The following is a 21,615-nucleotide window of genomic DNA, read 5'->3' on the forward strand; positions in this document are numbered from 1 at the left end:
TTGCAGCACGCCCTCTTTGTGCTTAATAACCTTAATGCTGATCAAGCCGGTTTAACAGCTATGTTCCGTCCCTGGAACCCAGAACAAAAAGATAGGAAACCTTTAGTAGAGTGGAAAGACCTCCTTTCCAGACTATGGAAGGGACCTGATCCCTTGCTAACCAGTGGGCGAGGGTATGCTTATATTTTCCCACAGCGTGCTGACTCGCCAATTTAGATCCCAGACAGACTGATTCGCCATGTCGCAGTCCCCCAGACCTCCGGTTCCCTCGCAGCCTCAACCATAGAGGAGGAAGAGCACTCCTCTGCCCTTACCTCGGCCTAGAAGGTCCAGCAGACTCTGAAACAACCGGCAATGGAGATCCCAGAAGAACAAATGGAAACCACCAGGACGTCCTGCGCGGACAACTCAACAAGCCTCCATACCCACATGGGGACAAATTAAGTCACTCTGTCATCAAGCACAGAGAATAGCTTCCCTGCAGCGATCTTCAGCCTCTCCCGAAAGGGTTTTTATTGCCATGCTTGCTTTACTGTCTTGTCAGGCAAGTGCTACCTCTTATACTTCAAAAAAATACTGGGCACATTTCCCTGATCCCCTGACCTTCCAAGTAGTTACTTGGAACAGCGACCCTATACGGGTCAACACAGACCAGCCTCATCTCTTGGGAGGATCCTATACTTCTTGTGATAAAGATCATTATCCCATCAATTTTAACTATACTTTTAGGGGATTAATGGATGATCTTCCCCTTTGCTTTAACTTCCCCCATAGTTATACAAGTGATCTCATCACTCCCTCTAAGGAGGGGTGTGTTGGAGCCTCCAAGAAAGCAATTCTGACAGATTCTCCAGCATCAAAATTTTCAGACAAAACAGGAGATCGGCTGGTTTGGATATTACAGGCCCATATGCCCAGGGTCCTTGACCCCTATAAATCCTTGTTCCTTAATGCTCCACCAAAATATCCAAATTGTATTGATGTTGCTCCGTCAGATGTCATATGGAAAACTATAGACAACCGCCTTGGATATCCAGTATGGAAATCTTGTACTTATAATTCAAAAATAGATTATAGAATACCGGGAGGTGGAAACTATTCGGTACAAGACTGGAGCAATCCAAACCCAAGTCAGAATCCAGGATCTGTTTCTGACCATGTCAGTAGGCTTAGCAATTGGAAAAATGATTCCCTCCCTTGGCCATTGGTGCCCAGCAGATGGCATTATAATCAATGTGTTCCCCCCATGTTGTCCTATACTACTAAGGGCAAAACCTTTTGGCAACCAGAAATTTGGAGAGCCCTTGCTGCCACCTCCATTGTTACTTTAACTCGGCCAGAAAACGATTCCACCTATTCTGTGCTGGCTTGTTTACCCTCCCCTTACGTTTTTTTGTTTACTAATGATTCAAGAAGACTTCATATACAAATGAATTTTCAGGTGGACCAAATAGAGTCTACTGTGAACAATGCATGCTTTCATCCTGTTTAACCCCTCAATATAACATTTGTTCTTTTGTGGTGCTTCAACGTCCGCCCTACCTTATGGTGCCTGTCAGAGTGAACGCCTATTGGTATGACAATTACGGTGTAGCCATTCTGCAACAACTACAAGATTTAATGCATTCCCGACGGTTTGTAGGATTACTTATCCTAGGGATTTCAGCTTTGATAACAGCAATTACCTCTGTCACTGTGGCAGCGATATCCTTGACTCAACAAGTACATACTGCTCAATATGTCAATGATATGTCAAAAAATGTTTCTTTAGCTCTAGCTATGCAAGAGATTATAGATAGGAAATTAGAAGTAAAAATAGACGCCCTAGAAGAAGCAGTCATGCATATTGGAACTGAGTTGCAGGCTTTAAGGGTAAAGTTAGCATTATCCTGTCACGCCGACTATCGGTGGATCTGTGTAACGCCCCTAAAAGTAAATGATACGGATTACAATTGGGAAAAGATTAAAAATCATATTTCAGGTGTATGGAATAGCTCCAGCATTAGTTTAGATCTTGGAAAGCTTCACGGTCGGATAAAAACCTTAGAACATTCCCGCCTGGACTTTACTGCTGCAGGAGCTGCTAATGATTTTTTTCATACCTTTTCTAACTTTATTACTGGAAAAAATATCCTATCAGCTATTTTCAGTTACGCTGCTGTAGCAGCCCTTGTTTTACTTTTCATTATAATCCTTCCTTGCATTGTCAGAACTCTCCGGCAGAGCACTCAGAAGCTTGCGACTGAGATCCATCTGGCTGTCTTAAAAAGTAAAAAAAAGTGAGAGATGCTGGGAGCCAACACACGAGACCCTACCCCTAAAAAGGCCATAAGGGAGAAAACCTGACGGGCAAGGCGGATCCGGTTTTCAGGGGTTTCGAAAAGCTGCCCCCGGCGATCACCTTAAAGATGATATCTGTCTTTCTGATGCCTGCCTCAATAGACTACTCCCTAATTTCTCTGACACAGGCAGGAAGGCCTTCCCCGATCTCTTCCCAAATAAGAATCAATTTAGAACTTTAATCAATAAGTTTCCCAGGTGGTGGTATATTATGAGATTATTCAGGGTGAAAGGAGTGTTTTAATTTAAACTCCTTTGCTGGTAGTTTGTTAGCCAAATGCATTTATGCGCTTGGTACTAATATGCATGATTGCTTATAATATCCTAATCATAAAATAGCATAAAGAACCTGATTATATAAAAGCCCTAATAGATATAGAGCCCTTTTAAGGGGTAAAGGAGTCCTATTAGAAAACATAAGAAAAATTATTCTATAGGTGGTTATTGGGTTGTGATTTGCTTGCTGTGTTTATGCTTGCTGTATTTTTGCTTTTAATGTGCTAAGGTTGTGTTATAGAAACCATTGTTAATATAGTTAAAGATCTAGAGAAATAAGAGCTTAGCCCTAGTGTGGTAACAATGAGATTGTTAATTGTCAGCCAGGAGTGCTAGGCAGAAGCTGCCTCACTGAAGCCGCAGAGTCTGTATGGGGTAAACTTCTTAGATAAACGCAACTGACAACTTCTGCAGAAGGACTAATTTTTGTATTAACAAGGTTATACTTCTACTCTGTACTGTTGCCCTATGAGACTGCTACCTTTCAGTTAAGGTCACCATAGAAACAGAAAATAGGTTTACATTCACCTGACTTGCATAAAATGTTAATAGGTCCGCAGGCCAGAAGATAATGTACAAGACCCTCATAAACAAAGAAGTATGCAGAAAACACCCTGGTTTTGTGAAGGACAAGCTGACGTAATGTTAAACTATCTTCCCCTTAGAAATGTACTAACTTAGGGTATAAAAGCTGTGGTAAAAAATAAAGCATTGCCAGACTCTGCCAGACTCTCCGCACCCCCGTCTGGTCATTCTCTCTCTCTCTCTTTTTCTCTCTCTCCCTCGCAGTCAGACTTGGCCCTATCAAGGCTGGTCTCACGTGTCTTCTCTCTCTCTCTCGCCGACGCCGTTCATCCTGAGGGTACCCCTTGGGTCCTGCCGAGGCTGGACCCCGGCAGGTTTATGTTCATTTCAGTTCAAAACAAGGAGAAAAGCTACTCAGAGAATCCATTATGAGACACATTTTGGTTCAGCAATTCCACAGGGATCTTTCCTTTTCCAACATTTTAAATAGTTGATAGCAAACTCTGCATCGTAATAAGCAGTCTTTTAAAAAGTCACTTCCAATTGGCAATTTTGGAAAGAATGCACAGACTCTCACGTTGCCTGCATGTCCCAGTTCACACAGGGACGCCCCCCTCATCCCCGCCGCCCAGGATGGGGTTGCAGCTGGCAGTGAGGCCCCGTGTTCAGTGGGGACTGGTCCATGGTCCTTCCATGGGACCCCGGGACTCCTTCCCGGCTCCGTGGCTCAACGGGTCCGAGAATGTTCTCTGTAAGTCACGCCCCCAACAGTTTTATAAATGTCTTATCTTCCTTCCCCCCGCGTCAATGCCGCCTCTCGCCAGGCAGTGGGCACAGATCTGCAGCTGACTACGCCATCTGTCCCTGCAATGTCCGCCACACGGACGAGACAAGCTTGTCCCTAGACGGTCAGCCCCGCCTCGTGAGCCCAGACACCAGCTCCCGGGAGACCTGCTTGCTGCCCGACCACCCAGGCATGGCCCGCTTTCTCAGCGTGCCACCAGTAACTAAAATGCCACTTCACAAATCTAGTTGCTAAGGGAAATGAAGAGGATGGTTTTGACTATAAAAATAGAAAATGTCTGACTTAAAACGGATAGGATTTTGATGTGTCATCCAGGCAGTTCAGGGCCCCAGCGATGGTTGGGGATTGTTTTCCTAAAAAGTGAGCCTCACGTGACTTCCTGTCAGCCCCCAAGCAGACCGTTCTCTGGACCATCCCCATGCACCACTTGGCCAGCTGTGGCCAAGAATCCAACAGGGCGCGTTAAAACAGTTTCCTGAAGCCCCGGTTCCAGATTTCCTGCCCGGGGCAGCACAGAATTAACCAAAGGGCTTGCTAATGTTTCATTTAATGGAGGCTTCCTGATAATATTCTTTAACCCAGTTTCTAAATACCTTAGGAATGATTGAGGTGGCCAAAAACTTCGCTTGAGTTTTTCCATCAGATGTTACAGAAAAACCCGAACAAAGGTTTTGATCAACCCAAAATATCACATAAATATAAAACACGGCATAATTCCCCGGGGATAAGAAAGGCTGCCCTTTAGCTTCTCTTTACCTCGTGTCCTACGGGGACGATGCTGGGCACCCATCCTGGCCTGAGAGAATCCATGTCTTCCTGCCAGCTGGAAAAGGATTTCTAGAAGAATTTCAGCTCTGAGCTGGGTCTGCTGGGAGCTCAGAGGTGAGAAGTGCGTTTATATAGGAGATCTGTGTTCCTATTTTCCCTAAGCGGAAACTCTGACAGCTCAATATCCCTGCCTTTGCTATATGACAAATGAATACCTAGTAGACGCTTTCAGGAGGCACTTCTTGGAAGAATGTTGAAACTTTCCTGGGGGTGGAAAATGGAAATGGAAATAAGCGAGGGATTAATGCGTTTGTCACCATCAGATCCAAAGGCATTGTTCCAACTGGCTGTCAGCTCCTACTCTCAGTCTGCGGGAAAGGAACTGCTTCATTGTCGGGAGAAACACATTTTGCTTGGACGGGACAGTCCACACGTGCTAATAAAACCCCCAGGACGTGGCAAATGAAGGAAATAGGAATCGGATCTCTTAGAAAGTTTTCAAATCTCCTGTGCTTTGCACATGAGGCTTCTCTCGTCTTCCTGTAGACTCGGAAGCCGGCTCAGGCCGCAGAGCACCTGTTCTGCCAGCAGGAATGCAACCTGAGACGGGCGGAGAGCACGCTTGAGGTGGTCCCCCTGCCCTGGGAGAGCAAGGCCCCTGCCCTTGATTTGAAAACCTTCAGATTCTTCATTCCTTTCCTTTCTACCATGACGGCTCTTTAAACCAACAGCCAGGAAGAAAAAATGACTTGGCAGAGGACAGTCGCGTGTATTGAAACTGATGAGGTGGAAGCACAGAGCCTTACAGAGGACCAGGCTAGTGAATGGATATTCTAAGTGAATTTTAAAATTCAATTCACCGTTACTTAATATTAACACTTCAAGTTTTCTTTTATTCCTGGGGTATTTCCATGAACCACAGTGAAATCACCAAACTGCAGTACCATTTAGCTTTACTTACTGGTGGATACCATTTGGTATAATAATGTATTTAACAAGACCTCAAAGATCCTGGAGAAAATATTTAAACCTTAATTGTGTATCTTTCATATATTCTTAATTCTGAAATTCCACTTTTTTTTTTCATTTATTTTTATTAGTTGGAGGCTAATTACTTTACAATATTGTAGTGGGTTTTGTCATACATTGACATGAATCAGCCATGGAGTTACACTATAGTTTTAAAACACTAAGTAACCGAGATCCTCAGAGATGCAAGTATTCCCCAGTTGAGGGAACTTTGGTCATTTTTGATCAATATGAACTAGAGTATTACTTCCCAAATCTATTTTTAAATATTGAAAAAAGAAGAAAATATGAGAACGGGTGGTTGTACTAAAAAGACTCCTCTTAATCCAGTTTAAAGTTGACCTTTTTTTAAAAAAAAGATTCAAATATTAAGCCAGTGTCTTTTTTCAAATGAAAAAATCATGTTATTGCTAGACAAGGAAATGATTTTCAATATCCATTATAGTACAGCAAATATATCACTACCTTGTTACATGCCTTCATTATTTTTTTAAATAATTTTATTTACGCATTGGTTTTGGCTGTACTGGGTTTTCGTGGCTGAGCACGGGCTTTCTCTAGCTGCAGGGTACGAGCTTCTCATTGGGGTGGCTTCTCTTGTTGCAGAGCATGGGCTCCAGGGCAAGCTCAGTAGTGTGGTACACACGCTTGCCTGCTCCTTGACATGTGGGATCTTCCCGGACCAGGGATCAAACCCATGTCTCCTGCATTGGCAGGTGGATTCTTTACCACTGAGCCACCAGGAACAAAAACAATTTTATTAAGCGCTTATTCTTGGGGTCATTTCACTTAAACGTCACAAGAACCCTGGGAACTGCTAGCATAAGAGGTTGGCAAATTCACTCCTCTGGGGCCGCTGGCCCGAGTGTGGACGGTGACCTGGGACAGGCTCCGACTTCAGGGCATGTTCTGTCCCCTGCTCTGCCCAAGGCGACCTATTTGTTTAGCTCTAAATGAGTAAAAAAGCAAGTGTCCAACCTCACAAACTAGAAATAAATTCCTTTCTATTAGTTGAAACCCTGAAGCTCTAGAATAGAAGTTCTCAACAGCTGAGCAATGAATTTGCCGTAGGCTAAGAGACCTGATTCCAAACAAAGGCAGCAACAGGGTAGCTGCGGTAGGTAGGCAAGTTCATGCTTCCAACAGACTTCCCTCACACTGAAGAGGAAGATTCTGGAAATCAGAAGCACTCTTAGCAAGGACTCACAGCGCCCTAAGCACAGCTCTAGCTTCCTGCTGAAAAGGAGGCAGAGGCTGGGACCAGGTGGACGAGATGCTGCCCGAAGCTTTGGCTGCCAAGCGCCCCTGGCGGAGACCGAGGTCAGAAGTCGGGCTCCTACACAGACACCCAGCAGCTTTTGGCGTAGGGACTTCCGAATCTGCGGCTGGTTTGAGACGGTGGGGGCCAGGGGCCCCCTGGAAGCACAAGTCATGGGCTCACTCAACTGAGAGCCAGGCTGACCCAGGCACGGCCTGGCAGCGGGTCGACTAGCTGAAAGGGCAGGAAACCCTCGGGCAAGCGGATGTGGCAACTGATGTGGAAGGACTGGTGCTGAGCCAAGAGCCAGGGGAGGCAAAGGTCGGCCACTTCTAACACATCATAATCCGCACCTACTTTCAGAAGGAGATGAGTCTGGGGGCCTGCCCTCCAGTATTTCATTGCAGCATGGTCAGGACCCGCAGCTTTTCACTGGCAGCAGGTTTAACATCCTTGCCAACCCATTTGAATGAGCAGTACCTCTCGCCTGGGATCCTAAGACAAGAAGGGATGGCGGACTTCCTATAATTAAGTCTCCATCCCATTAATATTGTTCCAGTAATGGCCCTTCTCTTTGATTCCCACCGTGGACATTTGCCCAAGGAAAGCGTGCCACTCAGAACCATCCACATCCAATAATTACAGGATAGAGAACATGGACAACGGAATGAGTCGAGTAAGTAGGAAATGGGAGTTTTCCTCTTCTTTGTCTTGATAAATCATTGACTATATTTAGCATTTTTCGAGATAGGGAGAAAGAGTCCATACGACCAGAATGTCCTTGATCATACCAGGAATAATCATAAGCATGTATGCCCAGATGAAAGGCACAGCCTTGAACAAAGGGGCCAAAGAATTGACCCACCGGCCTTAGAATAATTCTGAACAGAGTCAAGGTTTTTCAAACAAGGTGATACATTTGAGAAAGGCAACTGCCCAGCATCCCCCATCCCAGTTCACTCACAAAAGGCAGGCACACAGGAGGGCAGAACAAATGTTACCTGCCCACAGGCTGCAGCCGCTTCAAAAGCTCTTAGATGGCCTTCCCTCAATCTCCTTAGGAAACTTGACCACATAAGTTGATTAAGTAAACACATAAAAGGCGATGGTATTTCTTTTCCTAAGTACCAGGACCTGGAGGCTATAGAATATTGCCTCAAAAGGCAAAAACTGATGGAATGCCAACACCGTTTTTTTTTTTTTTACTAAAAGTGCAATCCAGAAAAGCTCCTTTTCAGCAGTTTTCCCCACAGCAGATCAATTTAAGAAGCAATTACCATCAAAGCAATTATGTACCCTGTGCTCCCAACAGTCCCCGAATGTGTGCCGCTGAGATAAGACGAGGCCCTTTTCAGAGAGAGGACAAGTCAGTGAGGGAAAGCGTGTGGACACTGTGTTCTCAACAATGCGTTTCAGGGTTCTGAGCAGCTGAGCCAGATTCAAAAACACCAAAATGTATGTATGTATGTAACCAAAAGTGTGATATGGGCCTGCTCAAGCCAGTTAAGGCATAAAATTCAAATATAACATGCTGACCACATGGCCTCCTTTCTCTAGAAGATAATGCTTCTCTAACAATGAAAGCCAACACATTTTTTTTTCCACTAGTTAACTACACGCCAGAGATAATTTTTGAAAAGTTTTGTACTCACCAAGGGAAAACGAGGGCTATAGTCTGAAAAAGAAAGAGAAAAAAAAGAGAGGGTCAGTTTTCTGGTTTAAAAAAGTGCTCTTTTTTGCCACTGCTTTCTCTACAGCACTAGTTGAATGTGCTCATTTTCCCCTCATGGTTTGGGACCTTCAGGAGACCTGGGTTCAATTCCTGGGTCAGGAAGATCTCCTGGAGAAGGAAATGGCAAGCCACTCCAGTATTCTTGCCTGCAGAATCCCACGGACGGAGGAGCCTGGCGGGCTAGTGCACTGGGTCGCAGAGAGTCGGACACGACTGATGAACTAACACACACACACTGACACCTTTTAATCCCGATAATAATAACACTTTCCCCCACAAATACCAGCCTTCAAGAGCGTCCTGCCCTGAGCGCTCCTGTGGTCTCTGGTTGCCCACTGACGGTTGACCAGGGGGCGGGGGCACCCTGGATCTGAAGTGCTGGCCTCTGGCCCCCGAGGGGTCCATCTGTCAGGGGCTCCTTCTGTGACCCGCAGTGTCCCTTCCTCCCAAGCCACCCCATCAGCCCATCTCTCCACAGACAACCTCTTCAAACCCGCAGGGGACACCTCCCTGCACCCAGTTTTCCAGCTCAGTCAGTATCCAGCTTACTCACCATCCATCTAGCTCTCATGCTTTTTTGGTATCCAACAACTCTACTGAGATATCATTTACATCCCATAAAGTCCACCCGATTAAAATATACAATTCAGTGGCATTTAGCACAATCACAGGCTTCCCAGGTGGCGCAGTGGTGAAAAATCCACCTGCCAATGCAGGAGATGCAGAAGATGCAGGTTTGATCCCTGGGTAGGGAAGATCCCCTGGAGGAGAAAGTGGCAACCCACTCCAGTATTCTTGCCTAGAGAATCCCATGGACAGAGGAGCCTGGCTACCGTCCATGGGGTCGCAAAGAGTCGGACACGACTGGGCAAGTGCGCACGCACACAGCACCCGAGAAGTCCCAGTAAATCCCCGCACGCACCCACGCGGCACAGTCACAGTCTCACCACCGTCCTCACCAGCTACTCGGAGCCCACTTCACCATCCCAAAGGAAACCCCCTACCCATTAGCTCCTAATTCCCCCAGCCCACCCTCTCCCCACCCATTGGCCCCAGGCAACCACTCATCTATTTTCTGATATGGATTTGCCAATTCTGGAAAATTCATATAAACGGGGTCCAAGAGCAACTGGCTGCTTTCATCCATGCCATGGCCTGTACTGTTCTGACTCCTTTCTATGGAAGGATACCGTTCCATTATGTGGACGGACCACCTTCTGTTTATCCATTCTGCTCAGCCCAACAACATGACCATGTTCTAGGATCTCGTGTGAGTGGCCAGTCAGGCAGCCTCATGCCAGGGCTGGGAGCCTGAACCTCCCAATGGCTGGAGACCTCACCCTGTTCTCATCACCTTTCTGCCCTGATGGAAGGTGGAATCAAGCTTTGATGAGACTCCTTTTTACAGCAAATGCAGTACACGGTGTTTTCCACCAAAATAGACTACTTCTCGTAGTCACGGCCAGGCTAGATATGTTAAACCAACTACATTGATAACAAGTTGTTGCACTAATTGAAAAGTTGACCTGGGAAGTAGGTTTGAAGCCAAAGCATCAGAAGAAATAATTCTAATATTGAGGAATCTTGCATCTGTGTATGCATATGTGTGTGTGTAATGAGTTGCTCAATTGAGTCCCACTCTTCTGCGACCCCAAGGACTGTAGCCCATCAGGCCCCTCTGTCCATGGAACTTTCCTGGCAAGAATACCGGAGCAGACTGGGATTGCTATTTCCCACTCCAGGGGCTATCTGACCTGCGTCTCTTGCATCTCCTGCATTGGCAGGCAGATTCTTCACCACTGCGCCACCTGGGAAGCCCGATCTTACATCTACTTATCTGTAATGATGGAAGACTGAATGCTCCCCCCTAATACTGAGACAGAGGCAAGGGTGTCCACTCTCTCACTCACATTTAATATTGTCTCGGAATTCCCAATCAGTGTGATAAGGCAAGAAAAAAAAATACATAGAAATTGGAAAGGAAAAATAGGAGTTTATGCTCAGATGGCAAGATCACGTACATAGAAAATTCTACAAATTTACAAAGAAGCAAAGGAGACCCAATCTGTTGTGTAGCCAACGTACTGTGTAACCCAATCTTTTTAAAGTCACAGAGTTCCTAGAGTGCAAAGGAGCCCAGGATCACAGAAGTACACCAGGGGGAAGACAAGTGGGTACTGAGTGTTGGGTGAGGGGGAATCATTGGGGGGTACAGAAGTCATTTTTTAATAGAAATAACTTATTACAAGAGTCCACTTCTTCCAATCCCTCAAAAGATCTTGGGAAGATGCTAGAAAGAGTGACTTCTGGTCTCTGTCTGGGGCCAAGTATGGGGAGAGGCCAGGGGTCCCAGGTACCCTTAATATATCAGGAGGATTGGTAGAAATGCTCACAAGTCTCTTCCTACACAACGCTGAATCATCTTAGGGTAAAACGAAACCCCAAGATGTGGAGAAGCAGGCCCGCAGCCTTGAATCAAACCAAACTAACAACCACAAGACCAAAAGACCGGTTGGGCGTAGAACCAGGTGGTCATGCTGTCAACGGATGTTTAAGTAAATGAGAAAGTACGATGGACTACATCCTAAACGAGCCCGATTATTAATCATTTTGAATTAAACTTTGAAGTGATTTTTTTTTTAAACAAAGCAAAAATACACGAGACAGTGGGCTCTACAGAGAGATCACACATTACATTGGCTCAGGGCTCACACATGCTCGCTTGAAACCACAACTACCAGCTTCTCTGAAGGACAGAATTAGAGCAAAAAACCCCAGCAACCAGAATATCCTCTGAAGTCAGCTTTCATCACACAAACACTTCCTTTAGCCCAAGACCCTTGTGCAGATGGCTACTGTCACAGTGGGCCAAGATCTGAAAAGGTGAAATAAGCTCGTTATAAAGTGAGGGAAGGGGAAGCTGGTCTCCATGGACAAACCCACTCCTCTCGGAAGGGGGTTGTCCCTGGGGAGCTTACAGGGCACAGGGCCGCGGCTGGCTCCTGGTCCTCCCGGAACAGCATGGTCCTCCAAAACAGGAAAGGAGAGACGCTGCCGTTTCACTGGGTCCATTGAGCCCCTTGCTGCGTTTGTGGTGTCTCACCCAGAGCCAACGGTCAATCGCAAGAGGCAAGAGGAGTCCCATTTTAAGGATGGGAAGACTGAGGCTCGGCGAGCTCTCTGACCCGTGTCACCCAGAGCAGGGAAGCAAAGGCTGCTAACCCAGAGGCGCTGGGACCACTCTTGGCTGGCCGCCCAGGGGAAGGCAGCCTACACCGTGGCTTCCTCTGGTTTGCTTGTGTTTTCCTTTCTCATCCCCCCCCACCCTCCAGGGAAGTTGTCACTTCCCCAGGGACCACCTGTCTTTTCCTTACATGCCTAGTGTCTGGGGCACGCCTGCCAGGAGGAGGGCCCACAGAAGACTTTTTGTCCAGGGTGACATGGATACTGGAGAATTCCTTAAAGCCTCTTCTAACTCTAGAAGGGACTTCACTGCGGTCTAAGGGCCGGAAAGATCTAGAAACGCCCAGGCTGGCCACATACTTCCTGTGGGGAAAAGCAGTTCTATGGGAGAGGCTGGGCTCACAGAAGCCTGGGCTTCTGGCCACAGATGTGTGGAAGTCTGTCCCCAGGATGGACATGGCCAGCCGCTCGGCTTCAGAGAGCAGAGGCAGGGGTATGTGGCCAGCTAGAAGCCTGGGAAAGAGGCTGCGCTGAGCGAGGCTGTGGAACAGGGGAAGTCCACCAAGGGAGGCGGGAGGGCAGCCAAGGGCAGGCGGGAGGAACTCCTCTGGGGAGTGACCCGGCCACAGGGCTGGTCCCGATTGCTCACAAGATATGGAAAGACCCAGTGATGTCACTGTGCACCCAGACCCTGCTCAGAAGGAAGGAAAACGGCACCATGAAGAATCAATCCATCGGGACTGCTCCATTTAAGGCAAACGTTAAGATTATTCTGAGTTGTCAAGCTCTGAGCTGGGCAGCCTTTCCAAGCTCAGACAGAAGTGAGAGGTCCTTTCCCTGGGCCTGAATCATCGTACACATTCCAGTGGTTAGACTGCATGTTGCTGAGGGTGTATTGACAAGTTTTTCTTTTAAATCGGCGGTGGCATTCTAAAAAAATTTTGGATGCACATTTGCATTTTACGTTTAAGTATGTATATAAGTATTTCTATATGTACAGGGTATCTAAAATGTGAACGCTTAGTGATGGGTTAAAATTTTATGAAACAAGGGCACACAAATAAAAATCTAACACAGGCGATTCAATACCATAAACTCTGGCCTTGGGGTCACCTTTCAGGAATGATCAGACCTTAGAGTGGCGTGCCTCCATCCTAGCACGTTCTCTCGGGCTCTGTGTCCCCCAGAACACCACCTTGCCCTGAAGCGTTGCTCACAGCCCCTGGAAGATCACCAAGTGGCATTCACTTCCAGTCACGGGACACTCCAGCACCACGACCAGGACTGTTAACGTGGATGTGGTCCCACGGGAAGATCCCTACAATTGGGAGAGCAACTGAGACCCCATCGCATCCATCAAGGGCTGTGGAAATGGAGGAAACCCCCGAAATGACCCATCGCTGCTTCAGCATGGTGTCCAGGGCACAGCTCACCCTGCTTCCTGGTGCTGACTCGAAGGACGGGAGAGTAGAGAGCCGCCTCTGAATCATCCGCCTCAGATCCTTGCTGACCTCATAACTCTGCCGAGTCTCACAGCTTCCTTGTTTACCTTCCCGGCATCAGCAAAGCTGTGAGTTTCTGTATTTTCTAATGCACGAAAGGAAGGCTGGAAGTTGCGGCTGAACAGGGGAGGTAACCTCCCTGAACGATGAGCAGTTTGGTAGACTCTTCTTCTGCCCATCCTGCAGAAGGGGGAGGGTCCCTAAACCAACGCTGCCAAGGCTGAAAAAAAATCCATTTTCTCAAGCTCCTGTTCTGTCACTCTATGACGGACAAGCTGGCCTTCTAAATATTTGGCAACTTTTAACAATTATCCAAGGGCAGCTGCTCAGAAGATCCATGCCTGCTTTCCAAGAGTGTTTTCTGAAGCACAATCCCTCACCCCCCAAACGCACATATCTCTAATTACCCCACAGTTGGGGGTCCCCTCTTTGGATGAGGAAACTATGCAAATTAGTAAGCCCAAGACTCCACTTTCAGAAGTACAAATAGCTTCCGGTTTCCACTCTTTCACGTCTGTCTAGGCCATGATCGAAGAGATGTTTCTCTTGGTCTAATGAACGTTCAGCGAAGCTCAGAGAAAATGATTTCTCTCTAATATTTAAGTAGGGAATCCGCGTTTGGAGGTGTTATTTCTTGGAGAGTCAGTTTGAAACGCCCTTACTTCTCACCAGGTGGCTCGAGGCCTGTGAGCCGGCCGCTGACTGTGTGTGATCACCCCACCCTCCACGGTAAATGGCGGCAAGGTGCAGACGCCCAGGGCAGAGCAGTGTTCTCCAAGGGCTGGGCCACTGCATTAAGTCACTGTTCAGGAGGATCGTTATTCCTGCGGACCCAGGGTGAAAGGAAACTTACCATGCGCTTCTTAACTTAAAAATATCAGTTGTTGCTGTTATTTAAAATGTCAGTTACCAGCAATCATATACGATTGGCAAAGGGGCAAGGAAAATGTGCCACCTGGTTTGTAGTAAGAGATGTGTCTGGGGGAGAATGGGCATATATATGCATGGCTGAGTCCCTTCACTGCTCACCTGAAACTCACATCATTGTTAACTGGCTATATCCCAATACAAAAGAAAAAGTTTTTTTTAAAAAAAGAAAGAAATACATCAACGGAACATAATGGACTCTGAAAATAGATCCCAATACATATAGTGGTTTACAACAAAAAGAGAGATGCGATTTTATTATTACATAGTAATAAGTATTGTTAATGATAAAGGCAACAGCGCTTCTGCCCGTCAGATTGGCATCAGTAAGAAGAGCCAAATGTGTTGGGAAACACCCGCCTTGGATTGCTTCACAGAGCCTGAAGTTCCCGGGGAAGAATCTCAGGATGTGGAGAGGCCACAGAAGTGGTACCCGGACACTCTCCAACTTGGGGGGTCTATGTCCTCCTTCTAAAGCCTCCTTCTTCTAACGCCAAGCTCCCCCTTTGGCTTCTCCTCCAAAAGCCACAACGTGCTTCTCTCAACATTGTCCAGGGTGGAAATTTCTAGAGGCCTCTTCCCCAGAGAAACTGTGTTTTATGGCCCTCCAGACACACCAAGGTCTCCCCACACCGTCCCTTTCCTCACGCTGTTCCCCGACCCAGAAAGCTCCCATCTCCCCTACACTTGCCAGGGGGTGCTGAAGCCCTGGCCTCTCATCCAAGCCATCAGGCTACCTCGGTCTCCTTTCTCCCGCCCCAGGGACACGAAGCTGTTCTCTGCTTCACCCTCTGTCTGTTTTCTTCTTTCTCCAGCCCCACCTTCACAGCAATGTGATGGACGAGACACTGGATGGAGAGACGGCCACCCTGGCTGCTGTCTCGGCTGCCCTGTGACGTGGGTGGGCACAGTCTACAGTTCACAGCTGACAAAAGCAGGATGCAGACACTCACCCCAAATCCAAGGTCTGTGGTGAGTTTGCTGCTTTCTGAACAGAAAACCTTTATCTCTAACTCGAACTTCTTCGTTACATACACAGTTCTATGCACAAACCAGAAATTCGGAAAATACTGGTTGGAAGAATGAGTAAGTGCTTTAAACCAGACGTGACTGTTCATTAAGCGTTTACTTATATGCTAGGGTCATGCCAAGCACGGAGGATTTAGAGATTTAAAGTATGTGGATGGAAGCTCCAGGTGTTTACTCTAAAGGAGTCCAGAGACGGGCTGATCAACAGATCACTGAAATGCTGGGGTGAGCAGGGTCTGATCTGGGGGGTCCAAGAGTTCTGAGATGACAGTAGCAGCCGTAAGCCACATGGGCTGAAGTCAGGTGTCTTTCTTGAGGATGAGATTCGCAGGCAGATGACACAAACAGAGGCTAGGAAGCTGGGCAGCTCGCGGAGCATTCTAAAAGTAGCAAATCATTTGAATCCTGGCTTTGACCTCGGAACAAGTCGCTTCCCCTTTTTAAGCCTTAGTTTCCTCCCCTGCAAAATAAGGATACACATCCCTACTGTGCTGGGCTGATAACTGAGAGATGAACCCCAGGACTGAACTCCGCAGATACCCGAGTCACTGAGAAGGATCTGGAACGTGAGGCAGACAGGGCCTGGGAAGCCGCAGAGGCATTGGTTTGGATTTGGGCTGAAGCCACGGGTGGACTGCAGAAGTCTGCCAGCCTGGAGTCCCTTTCTGCTCTCCTCCGAGGTCACTGTGGTGGCTGCAGGGAGGACAAAGGCGGGGGTGAGCTGAGCGTGGACTGCGGGTCCCTGATGGGCCAGGTGAGGGGTGGAGAGGTACTCCTGAGGTCAGTGGCAGTGGGGATGGAGCTGGGGGAGGGGACTAGTTACAGACCCAGGGGGCAGAGCCCGCCAGCCTTGGGGAATGTATGTGAAGAGGAAAGCAAGGGAGGAAGAAATCAAGGTGACCTTGGACTCGGGCGCCCGTATAGACGGTTCGCCACTCCTGGAGGTGGGGTGCTCGTCTCAGAGTCGCCAGGGAGTGATGTGTGTGCAAATCCTGTAGACACACAGAGAATGTCCCCGAGAGGCTGAAAACAGACATCCACATCAAAAGAAAGAGAGAACACCTCTTTGGAAAAGGCACAATCCCCTTTCAGGAACATGGTACCCAGAGCAGAGAAGTTCGTTAGGTATTTTCAAGAAAGGCTTTGAAAATCTGTAAACCAGACAACTGAAAGGTCTACGAATCAACCAGTTATTTTTCCCCAGACCCCTGAAACACTTCCCCTCTCTTTAACTGACTGATCTGAACCATATAAACTAGCTATATTATTAAGAATTTGTGGAAAATGCACAGAGAAGAGGCTGGCTTTAAAATAACACGGGGAAAGGGAAGATCTCCCATATTCACTGTGTTGTCTTAAAGAGGAAAATCTCAATGTCTTCATCTGACAGCGAGTTCATGATGAAAGGTGAGCTTTGGGGGAATTCATCCATCGCTGAGCTTCTAACAAAAACGTCTCCAGGCTCCATGTGCATTGTCGCTGAGGACAAGCCTCGATTTTCCCCCCGGCCCACCACAGAAGTCCTGTGAACTTGTGATGAATCCCTCCTACACACGTTAAGAACACTGTGGCATTCATCTGCAAACAAAAACGGCATTATGACACAAATATGCAGCCTCGCATCCGGCAACAATATACTGCCATAGACGTGTCATGTTTGACAGGCATTTTGTTTTGTCTACCTAGAAAGGTCAGCCCTCCTCTTCCTCAGGGAGGCAGCGCACCCATCATCCTCCAGGAAAATGGTTTTCTTTCTTTACAGCTCAGGGAATCATCTTCCAATGAATGAATCCGAGCTGCTTCCACAGGCAATCTGTATTGTCCTGGGCACCGGGATAAACGTCGTGATGTCAGAAGCAGGAAATGGAATGCGGACCCCAAGGCCCTCCCTGCCTCCCACGTGGCCGGTGGTCTGCCCTGTGGTCCGAGTCAGAGGGAAGAAGGGAGAAGCAGCGCCTTTGAGCCCCAAGTCAGGCCCTGCCCCCGTGGCCACCGGAGGCGGGGTGACCTTCCCGGCTAGGCGACCTCGGGCAGGTCTCTCATCCTCCCTGTCTGTCCACGGCCTCCGGGCAGGAGGTCACGAATGGCCTCAGAGGAAGACCTGAGGTCTACAGCATTGTGAGAAGGAGCTTGTAAACTGTGCAAGTGAGCGGGGAGGTCCAGGTAAGGGGCAGCGCAGGACAGGGGGAGGGTCCCTGCTGGCCCCCTGGGGGGTGGCGGTGGGCTGGGGCCACGCCGCACACAGCGGTCAGAGGGGCACTGATGTCCCTTCAGCCTCAAGGCTGGACACACTCACTGCAGGGGCCCCTCTAATCCGCACGACGACCTGGAAGCCAGCTGGGAGAGGTGACAAGGTCAGAAAGAAGTCAAGTCTGAGACCTACCCAGCCGGATTCATGCTCCCCAGCCTAGGGCAGTAAGACCCCCGAATGTTCAGGAATCCTGGTGCTTCGATTCCCCGGGGCCAAGAATCACTTTCTGGGAGATGGGCCGTGTGCAAGGAGTGGCCCCCAGGGCCACGGCTGAGGAAGGGGTCCTGGCCCAGCTGTCCAGAGACGCCTCCTCAGCCACAAGCCACTTGCTTCCTTAAAAATCACCGTCAACCTGATGCATTGCAGCCAAGGAGCCCAATGCCCGCCTGCCCTCGGGTTAGGAACTCAGGTCAGTGATTTGGGAGCAAATTCAGCTCCGCATGATCGACACAGAGCTGGTCTCCGAAAAGGCAAAGGCTCTGGGAGTGGGATTTGCAGAAGCTGTGCAGAGTTCAAGGCCAGGCCTGAGCGTGGCAGGACCTAAGGGAATCAAGCAGACCCTCTCTCCACCCCCTGGCCACCCCAGGAGGTGTCCCTGACTGGCCTCAGCAAGTGCCCACCCTCCTGCCCACATCTTTGGCCAACAGAAAGCTGGGGGTCTCACTCTAGGGCTGCCAAGTTGCTAACAAATCTCCTTCCCTTTTTAAACGGGAAACCACAGGCTCCCGGGAGCCTCTGAGAACCACCTCGCGAGACAGACACACTCAGGTCAGGACTGGACGGGACCTGCCTTCCCAGGGGGTCTTTTCTGTCCAAGAAACTGAAATCGCCGTGACGGTGAGCCAGCAAGGCTGGGGCCGCCACGCATGGGCTGGTGTACATGCAGCATCGCTGTGTGTCCAGCCCCGGGCAGGCAGCTTCTCCCTGAAGCCTCCCCTTAGACTGAAGACCTCGGCCAGCCTACCGCGTGACCAAGGAGGAAACGATGCGCTGGGACTGGGTGACATCCCTCAGCGTCGGGACAAACCTCGCTCTCCACCCAAGTCTGTTACCGTAAGAGCCGTGTTCCCAAAGTGGCCTCATCCCTTGCCTGGCGCCGGACCCCGCCTGTGCAGCGGACTCAGCGGGCTGTGCACGTGTGGGTGACCCTGTGCAAACGTGCCAGCCTCTGTGACCGCCATGTGCATCGGGGTGCGGTGCTCACGAGGAACGGGGCTCACATCACAGGTCACATTAAGACCCTCCCTAACAACAACAACAACAGAGACCCTCCCTAACTCTTCAGTTCCATGTGACACAGAGGCAGGGCCTCTGCGTGTGACAAAGGGCACAGGGGACTGTGCTGCCGTGTGTTAGGACAGGACACACGATCAGGGTAACGGCCCCAGGTGACTTTGCTGTGTCACCTACTTTTATTTTACGTACATTAAAAATTTATTTATTTGGCTGCTCTGGGTCTTAGTTGCAGCGTGTGGGATTTAGTTCCCTGACCAGGGGTTGAACCCCCACCCCCGTGTTAGAAGCATGGAATCTTAGCCACTGGACCACCAGGGAAGTCCCCGTGTTAACTAACTTTAATGACATAGAAGCCAATCTATCCAACTACTGGCCCTGGATAAATTTCACCTGGGGAATGGGTTATTTTTAAAATGACTAACCGTTCATAACTAAAATGAAATGATCTTTCTCCCATGGGGCTTCCCAGGTTAGCTCAAATGTTTAAGAATCTGCCTGCAATGACAGAGACATGGGTTCGATCGCTGGGTCAGGAAGATCCCCTGGAGGAGGGCATGGCAACCCACTCCAGTATTCCTACCTGGAGAATCGCATGGACAGAGGAGCCGGGAGGGCTACAGTCCATGGGGTCTCAAAGAGTCGGACATGGCTGGCAAATGACTTGAGTAGGAATACTATCCACCTAAAATCTCCAATGGGGAGGGAAGTATCAAGTTATTTTATTTACGAATGCAGCTGTAATGGAAAATTTAGAATCCATTTGTGAATTTTGTATGCAGTAGGATTACTGAAAAAAACTCAACATTTTCAAGTTTCAGAGTTTAGAATAATAATTTAGAAAAAAATAGGAGACTGTAGAATATTTCCATCTGTGGCTGTAACATGTAATCAGTTGACCAGTAGATTATTTCTTGAATGCCTACTATGTTGTTCTGGAGTAGGAAATGGCAACCTACTCCAGTATTCTTGCCTGGAAAATCCCTTGGACATAGGAGCCTGGCGGGCTATAGTCCACGGGGTCCCAATGAATCAGACGGACTGAGCACACACGCACACAAGCAAGCACTCTACTATGTTGACCATTTGATGACGTGCTTTGGGCCACACAGAAAAGTGCACAGATGAGCTGTCAATAGCGGTGAGGGAAGATCCTCCCATCCGTCCCCCTCCCCCGACTCCAGGCAGCAACGAGGGAGGATGGGTCAGCTGGTCCTGGGCGGGTGGAGGGCGCCCCAGTCCCGTAGCTCTGATTCCAGCCAATTCTGTGAATGCAGACCTTTCACCTGCAAAGCTGCGGTTACAGTGAGAGGCTCCACCCCGCCCCCTCCCACCGCTGCCCTTCCCTGGCTTGGCGGGCTTTGAGATCTAGGGAGCGCTCTGTGCCAGGCAGCAGCTTGGCTCCTGAACGCCCTGGGAGGACGGAGTCCCCAGGACCCTCACAGTGCAATGGCCCCGACCTGTCCCAGCCCCTCACCTCTGATTCTCCAGGTCCAGAGTCTCCCAGGCCACTGTGGGCCAGGGAAACCCCTGGGTTACCCACCATCCTGTGTGTGTGTTGTGTTCGTAAGTTGCTCTAGGGAAAAGAAATAAAACAAAGAACTCAACCGCAATGATTTGGGCAAATGAATTCTCGTGTTTGCAGGCAGGGGAGGGGAGACACCCATGCTTCCTTCTGCAAGGCTCCTGACCCTGGATCCGGTGCCCTTGAGCCTGGGCAGCAGAGCCCTCTGTAGGCACCAGCATGTCCATGAACGCTGAGGACCGTAGCAGCCGCTCACTCTGGACCTGACCAACCAGATTCTACAGATCCCAGCGCAATCGGCTTCTTTACAGATGCCGAAGCCAAGAGACCACCGGGCGTGGGTATGGATGTCACCTCCTTCACCTGCACAGCGACCCTGGAAGGCTCGAGAGCAGTGGGTGAAACCCAGGCTCCTCTTGTTCCTCCAGACTACATAACCTTTCGTTTATGCTATCCTTATAAGATTCCACTAGAAAGAGAAGGTGAAAGAAATGAAAAAAAAACAAAAACAGAATTTACTAAATCCTATGCCAAGGTATTAGCTTTCCATCCTTAATTCCGTACAACATCCTCAGGTCAGTATTTTTTAAATTAAGGGATTAATCCATGCTGCAGAGATAGAAAAAAGATTTCTCCAGCTTCTGGAAGGGGGAAAGGCGGGCAGGGGGAATCATTGTTGCAAACGCCATCAACTGAATGACTCAGGCTTTCAAAATAAAGTCCTCACAGAATGCAGCACCAGGAAAGTGTTGATGTTTCCTGAAAAACTAGGACGTTCTTTTAATCGTACTGCAACAATACAAGCCATTGTGTTTTCCTTTTTGCCATGTCAGCCAGGAAGCTTAGGACTGAATTTAAGGCACAATTACAATCACGTCTTATCTCCAGGGAAAGGGAGCTGGCATTTGTGGAATGCCTACTTGTACAGGGCGCTTCCAACTAAATATTTTTAACTGAACGCTCGCAATCGCCCGGTTATTATTCCAGCTCACAGAGTAGAATAGCAGAGTTAAAGAGGCAGACTCACCAGACCCAAACCTGCCCAAATCATGAGCCACCCTGACACCGTGCAGCATCTTGTCCCTCCGGGATCCCAGAAACTTCTCGGAGGTAAAGAGCACAGATCATCAAGACGCCCCTATGGTAACTCCATCCCCAGGATGGGAATGATGGGTGCTTCCGGCCCCGGGTTGTGACTCACAGTTCCCTGGTCCTAAGAGGTGGACTCGAGG

General features: G+C 48.7%; 1 protein-coding gene across 11 annotated transcripts in view; it reads right to left on the reverse strand.

The window, feature by feature from the left end:
- The window catches only part of PTPRE (protein tyrosine phosphatase receptor type E), a 179,707-nt gene that overhangs the window by 100,713 nt on the left and 57,379 nt on the right, over positions 1-21,615 (reverse strand). For 8 of the 11 annotated variants that reach the window (XM_043475102.1, XM_043475100.1, XM_043475099.1 and 5 more), the window contains one exon: positions 8,654-8,676. The gene's annotated coding sequence lies outside the window, so the exon portion shown is untranslated. Of the gene's footprint in view, positions 1-4,702; positions 5,320-8,653; positions 8,677-9,566; positions 9,590-21,615 lie in introns of those variants that run through there. The other 3 variants (XM_043475094.1, XM_043475095.1, XM_043475101.1) reach the window with 3 other exon arrangements.

The sequence above is a fragment of the Cervus canadensis genome, chromosome 8 (genome assembly GCF_019320065.1).
Source record: "Cervus canadensis isolate Bull #8, Minnesota chromosome 8, ASM1932006v1, whole genome shotgun sequence".
NCBI lineage: Eukaryota > Metazoa > Chordata > Mammalia > Artiodactyla > Cervidae > Cervus > Cervus canadensis.